Here is a 14,307-nt window from a genome sequence, read left to right on the forward strand (position 1 = left end):
TTTCTCAAGCCTACCTCAGGAATATCTTGACATAATCTCATATATTCCTGAGTAAATTCACGAACAGTTAGACCCAATTGTAGTGAATATCTTAACAACTATCTATATTGCCCCTCCAACTTTTTAGAAGTATAACCAACTTCTTAAGTCAGAATGTTATAGTCATTTTTGATCTGAATGCTGCCATCAACCAGGCTGACACCTAAACAGTTAATACATGTATGCGAAAGTAAATAAAAATATTTTTTTAAAAACATAAAAAAAGGAAAAGAATACTAAAAAAACATAATTAGTGTTTTAAAAATGTTTTAAAAATGTTTTAAAAATAAAGAAAATTATAGAAAAAATAAACAAAAAATTATGCAAATATATAAATTATGTAAAGAGATAAATTAAAAATGTAAATCAATTATAAATAATATATAAAAAGAAAAAAAACTGAAAGAAGACGATGTCTAGATATTTTTTGTCGACTTCATGCTTTCCCGTAATTCATAGATGTTGCGAATGGTATTGTAATTTGTAACTTTAATAACTAAAATATTATCCAGCAATTTTTAGGAAGCAATTTTATTTGTAAATTACAACATGTTTGGCAACATGTTATAGCATCTTATAATAATTGAAAGATCAAACGCGTTAATCTTTTCTGGTTACTACTGTACAAATATTAAGATGAAGTGATAACTTCATCGATCAAGTTTTTTGATGAAATTATTTAATTATAGTTAAAGGAGATTCTAAAATTTTATAATTTCTATTTTAATTTACAAGTTATAAATGTTTAGAGGTAGAGACAAAAAAGACAAGAATCAGTCAACAATTTTGTGTTTAAGTTTTTGCCCTTATTTCACAATCAATAGTTTAAGTTAAGCTAATTTTTTATTAAGATCAACGTTTCTAATATCGTCTTTGATAATATCATTACCAAAAGCAGAAGACTTTTGTATGTCGTCTTCATATGAAGCAACTTTGCTGATAATTACAAAGGACTATTTATAATAGAAATTGAAATATACAAATAATTAATAAAACAAAAGGGACAACAATCGATCATCTGAGCAATAATATGAGTATATAAACTTAATTGTATTGTTATATAGTCAAGAAAGAAGTTCAGAAATTAACAAAATATAAAAATAAGTCTTTCCAACAAAACGAGATAATTCCTTGACAAGAAGAAAGTATCTTCCTCAACTTGTTTGGAGAATTCAAATATTAAACAATAAATGAAATGTTTAAATCAAAAACTTGATTTTTTTTGTTCCCTAAAGCACAAAAATGTTCAAAATGAGGAAAACCTTGTCAATAAAAAGATTTGTAGATCAGAGACGATCTTAAAATTTTTCTCATTTTTTGGGTTTAGTTGGACACACTGTAAAAAGGTTACCGAATCTATAGATATATTTTCCAGCTCTATTTTGATCGTTTGTATCCAATAAACGTCAGTACGGTTAAACCGAACTTATAAGAACCCAGGGAAGGTTTTTGGATGCTCAAAATTACAAAAATTTATGCCCAAAAGTTTTGTATTTTTTTCTAAATGTTAAAAATGCGCGAAAAAAACTATTAAATCTGCAAACTTTTTTTGTTAATTATTTATGATTGTAAAAAGAGAAGATGTTCACAGATAGAGCCACAGTTAATAGTTGAAATAGAAGATGTCTAGTAAAATAAAATTGAAAACTTAAAAAACTACTTTACCTTAATAATTTGCTTCATGTGTGTAGTGTGTAGACTGTAAAAGAACTTGAATAACTAACTGTAGCATATGTTGAATATCTAACATAAACTTGTAGATATATATATAAACACTTTTTTACACTGAGATTTGTCCCAGATTTTAGGAAAACCCATAATTGCAAAATAAAGTGCGAGAAATATAATTGGCCCTTCGCGCTTTGAATTGTGCATTCTTTCTCTAAGTTCAAAAGTTTTCATACTTTTCCTACTTTGAGGAATTGAGTGTTTGGCACAAACTCTGATTTTCTAATACCTTTATCGTTGCAACCCAGTGTTGTAGACCTTAGATATTTGAAACTAAGGATGAAAGGCTGAAAGGATGAAGAATGAATGAAAGAATCGAATAGTCTTAGTTTAAAATATCAAAGGTTATATCGTCAAGACGCAATGATATAGGGAATAGAAAATTAGAGTTTGTGACAAAACTCAATTCTTTTTTTATAAATATTTTATTTTGGTAATATTTAAATTTGCCAATTACACAAGAAAATCATAATTTTCATTTGACAAATTTTGTAAAATTAGAATTTAAAATTCGATATTTGATATACAGTAATCGTCGAATATATAAATACAATGAAGACGACTTTCGATTTTAATTTTGAATACCATAGCTTTTAAACAGCAGAAACACTAAAAAATGCAAACAAAGAGAAGTTGGCAGTAATTAACATCTTCTATTTGGTTACTTGTAAACTTAAAATTAAAAAATCCTTGTTGTTTTTCAATCGGAGCATAGCACAGTTTTGTTAATCTTCAAACATAATTGAACTAATTGAATCAAAGCTTTATTTTCATTTCTCAGTTAAACTTATACAGGGTTACCCACAAAGGATAAAACTTCAGAGACGACTTTAAGAAATGTATACTGTCTCTGTTTCCTTACATTTATGATTCCCTTCAACCGTAAACTCGTTTCTCTCTTTGCTAAATCATTAAATAAGCCATTTAAAGACAATATTCGGGCCAGACGAAATAAATTAATCTTGAAGAATCGGAAGAACTTATAAAATGTCGCCTTTTATTTGAACTTAAAGCTGTCTTGTATTTTCTCGCAGCTTTAGTCAAAGTTAAAGATTTTATCGGAAATTTTCTAAATTTATGTTTTGTAAAGCTACATAATTTGCCCTGAAATACGACAAAAATCTTCATACAATGATATAGTTGGAGCTTATTTACGCATAAAATCCTTCATATTATATATTTCTCAACTCCAGTAAAAATCAAGACGACATTTTAAAAAAATCTTATAAAGGTGTATATAAACCTTCATTTAACTGTTGATTTAGATCAATTTAACTTTATCGACACAAATCCACATTGAAAAATATCAGGATATAAAATGCCAAATGTTCAAATGCTGAATTATGCAGTACAATTACGCATACATTTCAATTTGATCTACAACCTTATAGAATTGTAAACAAATCTAGGAAAAATCATAACAGATGATCCTAATACTGCATCTTTACATTAATTTAACAATATTAAAGTCAACTGATTTTTGTTAAAATCGAATTAAAAATCAAATTTAAAAACAATAAAAAAATATCCAAAAAGTGTTTCAGTTTAAGAATTAGATAAAAAGTATTAAAATGTCAAAATAATAGTATTCGATAATAAAAATAATAGTATTCGATAATAAAAATAATAGTATTCGATAATAAAAATAATAGTATTCGATAATAAAAAACGATCGTTTTGAAAATATAAAAAAAGATGTAGAGAGCTATGAAAACAAAACCTTACATTTATTGACTCTAAAAGATAAGTTTAAATTTCATTTTAAAAATATTTCAAAATATCCCCAATATGCCTAAGTTTGGGTATATTTGTTTCAGTTTAAGAATTAGATAAAAAGTATTAAAATGTCATGAGAACAAAACCTCACATTTATTGACTCTAAAGTATAAGTTTAAATTTCATTTAAAAATATTTCAAAATATCCCGAATATGCCTAAGTTTGGGTATATTTGTTGGAAATTTTAGAAAACGGGTTATTTAGCAAACTCATCAAACTCAAGCACTTCTAGGTTCAAGGTTCGGAAACTACAGACCGGGAACACATTTATACTAATATAAAGATATATGAATATTGATGGAAACAGTTCTTAAAATAAAATAAAAATATATTTAGAATGTGATCAAAATAGTTATTAAAATTTTTAATATGAAAAAATCAAGATCAATTGAATTTTTCAAAATGTAAACTATAAAATGGTTTTTTAAAAATCCCCCAAATTTTTTTTGGGAATATTCTGCGAACTCAGCTAAAAAATCAGTTATAAATTCTATTGTTATTTTAGCATCTTCAGTTCATATAAACAACACATTTGTGTCACATTCAAGTCCTAGAAAAGTATGAGATTGGAAAATTGAGGTTGAAAAAAAGCGTTTTTGAGCACAATTAGCATGTCTTTATATTTTCATGGATTGTGATCAAAAATTCATTTTTACGACTATTTTTTACATCAGTTTTCAGTTTGCTGCAGTGAGTCTGATTTATTTTGATTTATTGTATCATTTTTTTTACGATTTCTGTACTTGCGTATAAATTCTAAAAAATAGTGTATTCAATATTTAATAATAATACTTTGTTTGTGTAGTGTTTTGTCAAAATTTGTTTTATTTTAAGATATTGAAAATATGTTAATAAACGAATAATTGTTCCTTTTAATTGTTGAAAATATCTTTTTATTATAACGCAATAATGAACTGTTCAAATGTTTTATTACTGCTGTGATTTCTGATGATTTTTTGGTGAATCCTTTGATAAATTTACTAAACATCATACTCTACGAACAAATTGTTAGGGATATTTATTTCTTACAGTGCAAATCGCACAAAAAATACCATTTTATATTGACTGAACATTGCCCCTTTTGTTATCCTATTATTATGTCGGTTTAAACTGAATCATAAAGGGGATTAGAAACGAATTAGGGACCGGGGGGGGGGAGGGAAATATGTCAAGTCTACCACAGACAAGAATGGGTTTTTACCCTTTGGTAATTATGGATCTCAAAGTCTACAATCAACGAATATGTATTCACCCTTTTGCTAATGATGGATGTCAAAGTCTACTAAAGTCGACGAGAATACATTGATACTTTTACTGAATCAAAATGCTTAGGTTCAATATAAAAGCAATTCTAAAAATGCTTTTATTATTTAACAGCTTACTAATTATATACTTTTAAAAATCCGCCAAAATTGTCATAAAATATTTAGAGTACATATCCCAACAAAATATTGTTTTTATTTATATTATTTTATTAACAATTTTATGATTATATTTCAATAATATATATCATTTTGGACTTATCTGTTTGAGACATATTCCAAAACATATTATTCTTGCTTATAAGAAGATAATTGCGAAGTGTCAGGGGCCCCCCCCCCAGAACAATAACTGCAGCACCATCTCTAATATATAGACATTTTTAAAAACTTAAAATTGATTTGATTTAACTTTTCCTTTAAGATTTTAAATTTTTTTTATCTTAGTTTGAGTTTAAAAGATGTTCAAGGGTCCTAGTTTTTTTTTAGTTTTTTAATCTTAATCTTTTCCCCGTCCTTTACTGATGGTGGATCAATATTAACTAATTTTATGTGACATAAAAGACCCCGAACTCTGAGTCATTCAGCAACACATGAGCTTAATCTCAGCTTTATTATGAGAAGTCTACAGACACAGAGAGTCCCACAAATTAAGAGGTCAACAATTTTGAATTTATTCATAATCATACTTTATATTCACACTTGAAATACAATTTAATTATTATCATTTAAAAAGTTTGTCAGAGAGTCGGATGTCTGTTAAATGTCTAAAAGCTGTTACATTTTCAATGTTTACTATCTTGGTTATACTAAGTCTGAAGTCTGTTAAATGTCTGTTAGCTGTTAACATTGTCAATGTTTATCATCTATAGTAAATCTGATTTCTGTTAAATGTCTGATAGCCGTTACATTGTCAATGTTTATCATCTATAGTAAATCTGATTTCTGTTAAATGTCTTATAGCCGCTACATCGTCAATGTTTATTATCCCGGTTATAGTAAGTCTTGATGTCTGTTAAATGTCTGATAGCCTTTACATCGTCAATGTTTATTATCTGGATTAGTATGTCTGATGTTTGTGAATGTAACTTTTTGAGTCCGTGTTATTACGCCTTGTGCAAGTAACTACATAAATGAGGGGAGGGGGGAATAAGATGGGATGCAAGGGATGGGGGGGATAAGTACTGGGGGAGGAGGTGTGCTGGTGCGGGGGGGGGAATACAAAGATACAGATATCGATTAATACCCGACGTTATTAGACACATAAATGAACCATATGGGCTGTACAACATTTTGTAAATATACTGAAAGAAGAGTTAATTTAGAAACACATTATAATCCTGTAGAATCAGAGACCAAATATGGGTATATATAGGAATAGAGAAAGTTAGTTAAACTAGCTGCAATTAGTTTGTTTACTTATTCTGCATCTATACTTAAATCAGTAATCGTGTACCTTACAGTTTCTCAAAATGTATGATACTTCAATGACGACCTAAATCTACTTTCAATAATTTGAAGTTCTTAACACAATTGCCTTTCTATTTTGAATCTTGAATATTTTCTTAAAATGAACTGTACAATTTAATCAATTAAAGGGAGTGTTCGCGAAATTTTTTTTTATTTTACTATGATCCTAGTCGTATGTTGCAACTTTCTCAATTTGTATGGACACTAAGTTCTTCGGTATACGTCGTTTTTAACAATTTTCTCCTTATTGACGCAACAGTTTGAATTTAAGATTAGTAGCGACCAAAATCGATTATTTATCGCCGTAAGCCAATACCCCCTTTCATTTTTCGTGAACATTCCATTTAAAGAAGGGGGTTTGTCCAATTCAGAACGGTACCCTTTAAACATTTATCTAAACAATAATGTGGAATTCATATCCTTCCTTACGTTTCTTGCTGGCAATTCTATCATTTTTTTCTATTGTGTACTTTGCAGAGAAACCACATTTAAAAAGAATAAGTTTTTAAAGAGAAGATAAATGATATCACTTTTATTAATGATCAGATACAGCTGTTTAAGATACTGTTGTGAATCGGCCATGCTGCACTCTATAAATGGAGAACCTCTTTACAAACACGGGATACAAGTTTTACAATTGTATCTTGTATACGTAATATGAGAATCCTCAACATCAATTAAAAAAAGATGAAATACAAAGTTATAGAATAAAAAAGGAATTATTTCACGTAATGGAATTGGAAAAGGGATTATTTCACGTAATGAGAATGGAAAATGGATTATTTCACGTAATGGGAATGGAAAAGAGATTATTCCACTTGATGGGAATGGAAAAGGGATTATTTCACGTAATGGGATGGAAAATGAATTATTTCACGTAATGGGAATGGAAAAGAGATTATTCCACTTGATGGGAATGGAAAAGGGATTATTTCACGTAATGGGAATGGAAAAGGGATTAAGGGATGATATTGAGGGAGGAAGGGAGGGAATACGACGGAAGAGGGAATGGGACCGAGAGGGATTTATGTAATGATGAATTCTACGGGGGTGGGGTTGGATGTGGAAAAGGGATATATATATATTTACATTATACAAAGACAATTGTTAAATTGTGCGTAGAATTAGGTATTATAATATATCCAGAACTAGTTAAACACAAGACGATCGATATAACCAATTTATTATTGTGATTTAAAAACACATTATCGTTTAATCTGTTAGCTCGGGTTACGATGACGAAAATTTTACTTTTAGAGCCATTTTAGCGGCCTTCAGGTTGCCATTGTGCACTTTTTTATCATTTAATATAAAATATCGATAGCGAACCAAAAGTCCACACTAATATTTTAATCTGATCAATAACTTGGAAGATATTGTCGATTTTTTGTGTCAAATAACTAAAACACTGACAATTTCCTGCATTGTTTCTGAACCAAAATCCGTAAGTCACAATTTTATTGAGAAACCAAAATAGAAAATAATTAATTTTTAAATACATGAATTGAGCATGCACGACCAATGACCATAAAGCTGGAATTTATTTTTATTATTAAATTATGCTTAAAAATTACCCTTACTTGTCCCTTTAAATCCTATCTTAGGTGAGCTTATTAACCCTGTAAATTATTAAATCAACCCATTTTTTATTAAAATTATGTAACATTTGTACAGTTTTCTACGATGCTGCATATACGTAAATTTGTAAAAGAAAATTTTGCGTCGTTTAAGGTCATTTTATCGATTTATCTGTCCACAAATCCACATTAGTCCTAATCTATTATTTTTATAAGTCCCAGACGTCCCTGTCGTCAACTATAGACCAATTAGCTCTAGAAACAGCGTCAGATACTTTTAATTCAATATACAGCGAGAACCAGAATACAGGAGAATTCTCGTCCTCAGCTTTTTTAAAATATAATATCCAAATAAATTATTTCTAAGAAAATGCTCTGAATTTTTTATATAAAAAATTGCGATATTTTTTAGGTTAGATAAAGAACAAAGACGACGGTCATTAAACAATTTTCTAACTTCGGAATATATTGTGCTTCCATGTTTTCATTATTTTGTGTAGTTTTATTATTTTCTACTAGTTTTGTTTTTATACCAACATGTATTTTATTTAACATAATGTTGCTTTACATTCATTTTGATAATTTCTGAAAGACAAGAGTCCGAGAATAATTATCCCTGGAGCGATGTATGGGGTTCCCTTTTCATTGGAGACCCACACAGCCATCTCATCTCATATTTTTATAGGAGACCCCAAGCTTTTCATCGGAGACTCCATGCTGTACATCAAAGACTCACCCATCCCCCCAGATTTTCATTAGAGATCATGGCGATTTTCATCAGAAACCCTCAGAAGTTCATTTAATACTGAAAACTTTTCAGAGGAGACCACCAGATTTTCATTTGAGACCCCAATTTTATTGTGGCACCCTTTGCTTTCCGGTAAAATTAGCGGATCTTTAATGCAAATATTGGGGTCTTCGATGATAAGCTTGGGGTCTCCAATGAAAATCTGGGGGTGTCCTATAAGATGCAATAAGGGGTCTTGAAAGGGGGTCTGAGATTGTACTCTGTTGCTGATATCTTCCCCGGCTTGAAAGATATACATGTTTATGATAAAAATGTTAACAAAGAAAGTGATAGCGTAGATGACGAAGAGATTAGGTGATGTCAGCTAATGGGATCCTTAATCTTATCTTATTTCTTTGAAGCTAAATACACAGGTTTATGTTATTGATAGTCATAATTACTCTCGCTTTGAATAAAATTACGATTTAATGATAATGACGCAGCAGCCGGCAATTCTCCTATGAGAAATGAATTTTTCGCGAACACTCCCTTTAACTACAACAAATATTTCAACTTCATACATGTATAAAAGTTAAAATACATTATAAATCGAAGATGACGCTTTTTAAATACAGCTGGATCACTGAGAACTGTCCCTTTATTAAACTTTGAAAAAAACATTTACTTTTTATGACCCGATGCTTAGTGATTACGCATCATTTAACATTTTGAATTTATCAAATATAGAAATCATGATTTCAAATCTTGATTCACGAGATTCGATTTAAAATATTTCTGATTAGGGATAAGTTTAATACCCTCGAGAAGTACCAAAACTACCTGAAAAACTAATATATGGAGAAAAAATGAATTAGCGCATTATTAATATTCGTAAAATATGTATGAAAATATATACGTTTTTATCAAAAAAAAGTTAAAATGTTTAGTCTTCAAAATTAAAAACAATGGCAAAGTAAGTTCAATTATATTTTCATTTAAAGAGCTTACATTACATTCAAAACGGTCATTTTTCAACTTTAACTGATCAAAAATTATGAGGATATTGTCGTTTGTATAGCTTAAAAAGTGTTAATTCTGATAAGATAATGGATTATATCTATACATTCTTTAACAGACAAAGCTTTTCAGGGTATCGTTGTTAATCGAACATGCAGTTCTAAGAAAAAGTAATATAAAGGATTTTTTAGGCAAAAAAGTTTTTTTATGGTCTTAATTTTTTTTTTAGCCCTGATAGAAATTAATTTTATTCAATTTTGAAAGAATTCATCACACCAAAGATTTTCCGTTGTTGGGTGAATAAATGACTTTATCTCTCTACAGCAGGGCAACAAAGTTACTTTTTCATCCTGCTATAAAAACTTCAAATTTCATACCTAGTTTTCTCGTTGTAGGATAATATCCATTACAATGCCATATATAGATATAAAAACTTCTGTCACGTAAATCATTTGTCAAAAACTAAATTTTACTTATAAAAACATTTTTCTGATGAGATAAAAACTGGGCTATATTGAAAATGTATTGCAAATTATGACCTTTGTCTTTTTTATAGAAAGCTAGGTGCACTTTGATAGCATACCATAACACTATATTAGAATCAGGCTTTTAGAAATCTGAAATATATATTATTCTTATATGCAGAAAAATAAAAATTTAATTTTAGCAGCGCATTCTATAAACCATCATTTTTCTTGCTTAGGTTCCTTTCAATTTTTGCTTTTTTCGATGGCTTAAATGAGAGCTAAATCTTGAGAATGTTTTTATTAAAACCTGAATGTGATACACGTTTTAAGATTAAGGCTGGGTTTGGATTTATGACTTTTCATGTTGAGTAGTGTTATTGGGCTGGATTTTTTTTCTGATAACAAAATTGAGTTTGTGTTATTTAAATAATAAAGCTCTCCGCTCTTAAACAATATTTGTATAAACTAGCTAAATCTGGCCAAACGGCTGGACCAAATAGGCTGACATTTTTTGAGAGAACCCATGAGTGCTTGGGAGGAAACATCGAATATTGTTTTCTAAAACTCCCCGGGCACCTCAGCCTGTTAAATATAAGATTATAACATTTCTTTTTTTTGGCGGAGATGAGTTTCAAGTTGTAGTTCAGTTTAAATTGTGAAAAAAAACTTTAAGCAAAAATTCAAAAAGTTTTTCAACAACATTATCTTTTTTTAAAGTTAAACAGAGTATACAACAAAGTTGGGCCACCCCCCATAAAACATATGACACAAATTTAATTCTTTTAAATTCTTGTTAAAAGAGTTACTGCGTTTTGACCGGCTTAAAGGTATCGTGCATACTCCTCAGACATACATCTATTATGAGGTTTTCTATAAATATATAAATAGCTTGGAAACGCATTTTGCCTGGAGAACACAAGAGATTACTACTTTATATACATATATAAAGATACTAGCTTTGCCATCTGGTTTTCCTTAGAAATATTTTATTTCTCACGATCTTAACTTAATTTTTAACCAAACAAAGAGTATTACCTAGTTTCTAACGAGTTCCCCAATATAAATTTGAGATAAATCGGTCATCAGTCTCCTGAGACAGACATATAAAAAGACAAAACAAACTAAAAATAATATTTGATTTATGTTTAATTTCAGGTATGAATATTTACGCATCTGTTAGAGTAGGTAAGAACATTATTTCCTTGTCTCATAATCTAATCCTAAAAATATTCAATATTAAATAAACCCAGTAGTATTTTGATTTAGCGTCTAGCAGTCACAGTGATTAAATATGAGGCAGTCGAATACATTCATACATATATTCAGATTACGGTCCAATATAACTCAGTTCAACTGCATATCTTGCCAGAAAAGCATTCAAAGCTGAAAACTTTAGAATCCCGATCTGTTAATTAATCTGGAGATTAATAACAAAAGGAGAACAAGCACTGTTTAATCTGCAGTTTAAGAAAAAGAGGAGATCAAGAATTGATCTCGATATCCACCACTCTAAAGTTTTCAGCTCAGAGGGAATAGTAAACTTCAAAACTTCAAAACTTAAACATTTTCGAATTAAAATATTTTTAAAAGTAAACCAAGGCAATATTTCCTTTCGAACCACATACAACATTTCTCCGTGAGTAGACAAGTAGACAATCATGGATTTCAGTTATTTTTACTCTTTCCAAAGTTTACCGCCGTTTATAACTGAGATAGGTTGATTTTTGATAAATTAATTTTGACAAAAAAATTGCTTTAATTCTATTGAGAACAACAAATATTAACAATTTCAGAATTTTTTCTCATTTGAGTTGTTTATCGATACGACGATGTAGAACTTATTACAAAATAATTGTCAACAAAAGGATTTTATAAATAATACAAATTGTTGTAATTAAAAAGTATTTTTAAGTAAAACTTACTTAATACGACTCTCCCCCCCCCCCTCCCCCCCTCCCCTCCATTCTGTGGGAACTCTAGTTACTTTTAATTAAATAATTCTAATTAAAAAGCAAACACGGCGATTCGAGCTAAAACATCTTCAAAGTTTCGGAAGAGCCCATTTAATTATTTTTGATTTTTCTCTGTGAGAATTACATTTACAACGCTTACAACAACAAAATAGTTAATTAAGGTACGCTTAAATAATGGATCAAGGACATATTATTTTCAGACTTGAAGTTTTATAAAAATAGACAAGGATATTTATTTTTCTAGAAACATGATATGTTAAAGGGAGTGTTCAAATGAATGAATGATAGGGGGTATAGGCTGATATCGAATTTTACTATTATTTAACCATTTTCTTCTTATAGACGCAACAGATAATTGTAAAATTAGTAATGATCGATATCGAATTGGATTCTATATAAGCCTAAACCCCCTTTAATTTTTCGCAAACACTCACTTTAAAATTAGGAAATTCTTGAATTTCAACTTTCTAAAACTCAGTCACACTTTTTCTCCAATTTGTATTTTACAAATATTTCTGTTTAAGGCCCAGGATAAGATTAGATTAGATTTTAATTCCGTTAGATCTATCAAAAACTAGGAAATTAAAAAACTCATTCATAAAAATTATGTTTCGAACTTTCTACTAAAAAAATATTTTAATCGTTTAAAGACAAAAAAGGGGGTAAATGGTAGATGTATGATGAAAAACATTATTATTGAAATAAAAGTCAATTATTTTTTTCTTTCTGTCAAGATTGAAATAAGCCCCAGGACTTATTTATTTAATGTAAATCAAAATCCAAGAAATCATCAGCGGTAAGTGCGCTTATTGAGCATTCGCGCAAATAGTGACAAAGCGCCGATTTATCTGTTGTTAGTGCACGGTGCATTTGTAAAGATAAGTTTTTTTTTCAGAGATTTTAGATAATTTTAGATAATTTTAGATAATTTTTCAAAAATGTCTGTAGATTGGACTGTGCCTGACCCCAAGGTAATCATACAAATTTTAGGAACTTTTGACCAGGCAAAGCTTTCAAGGATACCGTTGTGAATCGGACATGCCACTATATTAATGGAAAGTTTCGTGAAATTAAATCTAAAAGTGAAATATCCTAATTAAAAAAACTAAGAAGNCGATAATGGTATGGTTTCAGGGATGGACCGATACTGGTTTAAGGGATGGACTGAGGATGGTTAAAGGGATGGACCGATAATGGTTTAAGAGATGGACCGATAATGGTTACAGGGATGGACCGATAATGGTTTCAAGGATGGACCGATAATGGATTCGGTCCGATAATGGTATCATGGATGGACCGATAATGGTTTCAGGGATGGACCGATAATGGTATCAGGGATGGACCGATGTTTTTTTTACGGGCCTTTACAACATGTAAAAGTCGGCCTGTACCCCCCGCCCCCCCTATTATGTAAGTAAACAACCACTCTGAGAAATATTGCAGATGCAGAAACTACTCTCCCGTATAATTATGTGTGCTGCCAGCAGCCTAAACAGTTTAGTAATCAACTATAACCTTATCAATCATTACGATTTTTCTAATAAAATCACTGAATACTTCCTTTAACTTTCCAACCTGATACCATGCATAGACCTTTGAGATTTAAAAAAATTTAAATATCAAAGGTATACAAAATTAGATTACACAGATATAGTAATTAGAAAATTAGATTTTGTGACAATTGTTCAATTACTTTATCATTTACAACCATGAACGTTGCAGGGGGTAAAAGTCAATGTTGCTTTTTAAACATCAAGATAGTTGATAGGTGTTTGTTCACAATAACCCTGAGTATGAATCCCAAGGGAGTTCTGCCTAATTGAATTACAAGAAAGAGAAAACCCCTAAATCTTGACAAGACGATATCTTGTGATCTATTTGTTTTGTTATTAATCTATGCCACTAACATTGTCCTTCCCTAGGTTAGTAGGATAGTTTGTGAAGATGAAGTGACAAGCCTTGTAGTTACTCCCTTGTATATAGTTTGTCAGCATTGGGTTCAACCAGAGATATCAGTTTACTCCAGGTATAGATTTATACAGAGATATTAGTTTACTCCAGTTATAGATTATACACAGAGATAAAAGTTTACTCCAGTTATAGATTATATACAGAGATATCAGTTTACTCCAGGTATAGATTATATACAGAGATATCTGTTTACTTCAGGTATAGATTATATACAGAGATATCAGTTTACTCCAGTTATAGATTATATACAGAGATATCAGTTTACTCCAGGTATAGATTATATACATACATATCTGTTTACT

The sequence above is a fragment of the Eurytemora carolleeae genome, unplaced genomic scaffold, assembly GCF_000591075.1.
Source record: "Eurytemora carolleeae unplaced genomic scaffold, Eaff_2.0 scaffold34, whole genome shotgun sequence".
In the NCBI taxonomy this organism is placed as follows: Eukaryota; Metazoa; Arthropoda; class Copepoda; order Calanoida; family Temoridae; genus Eurytemora; species Eurytemora carolleeae.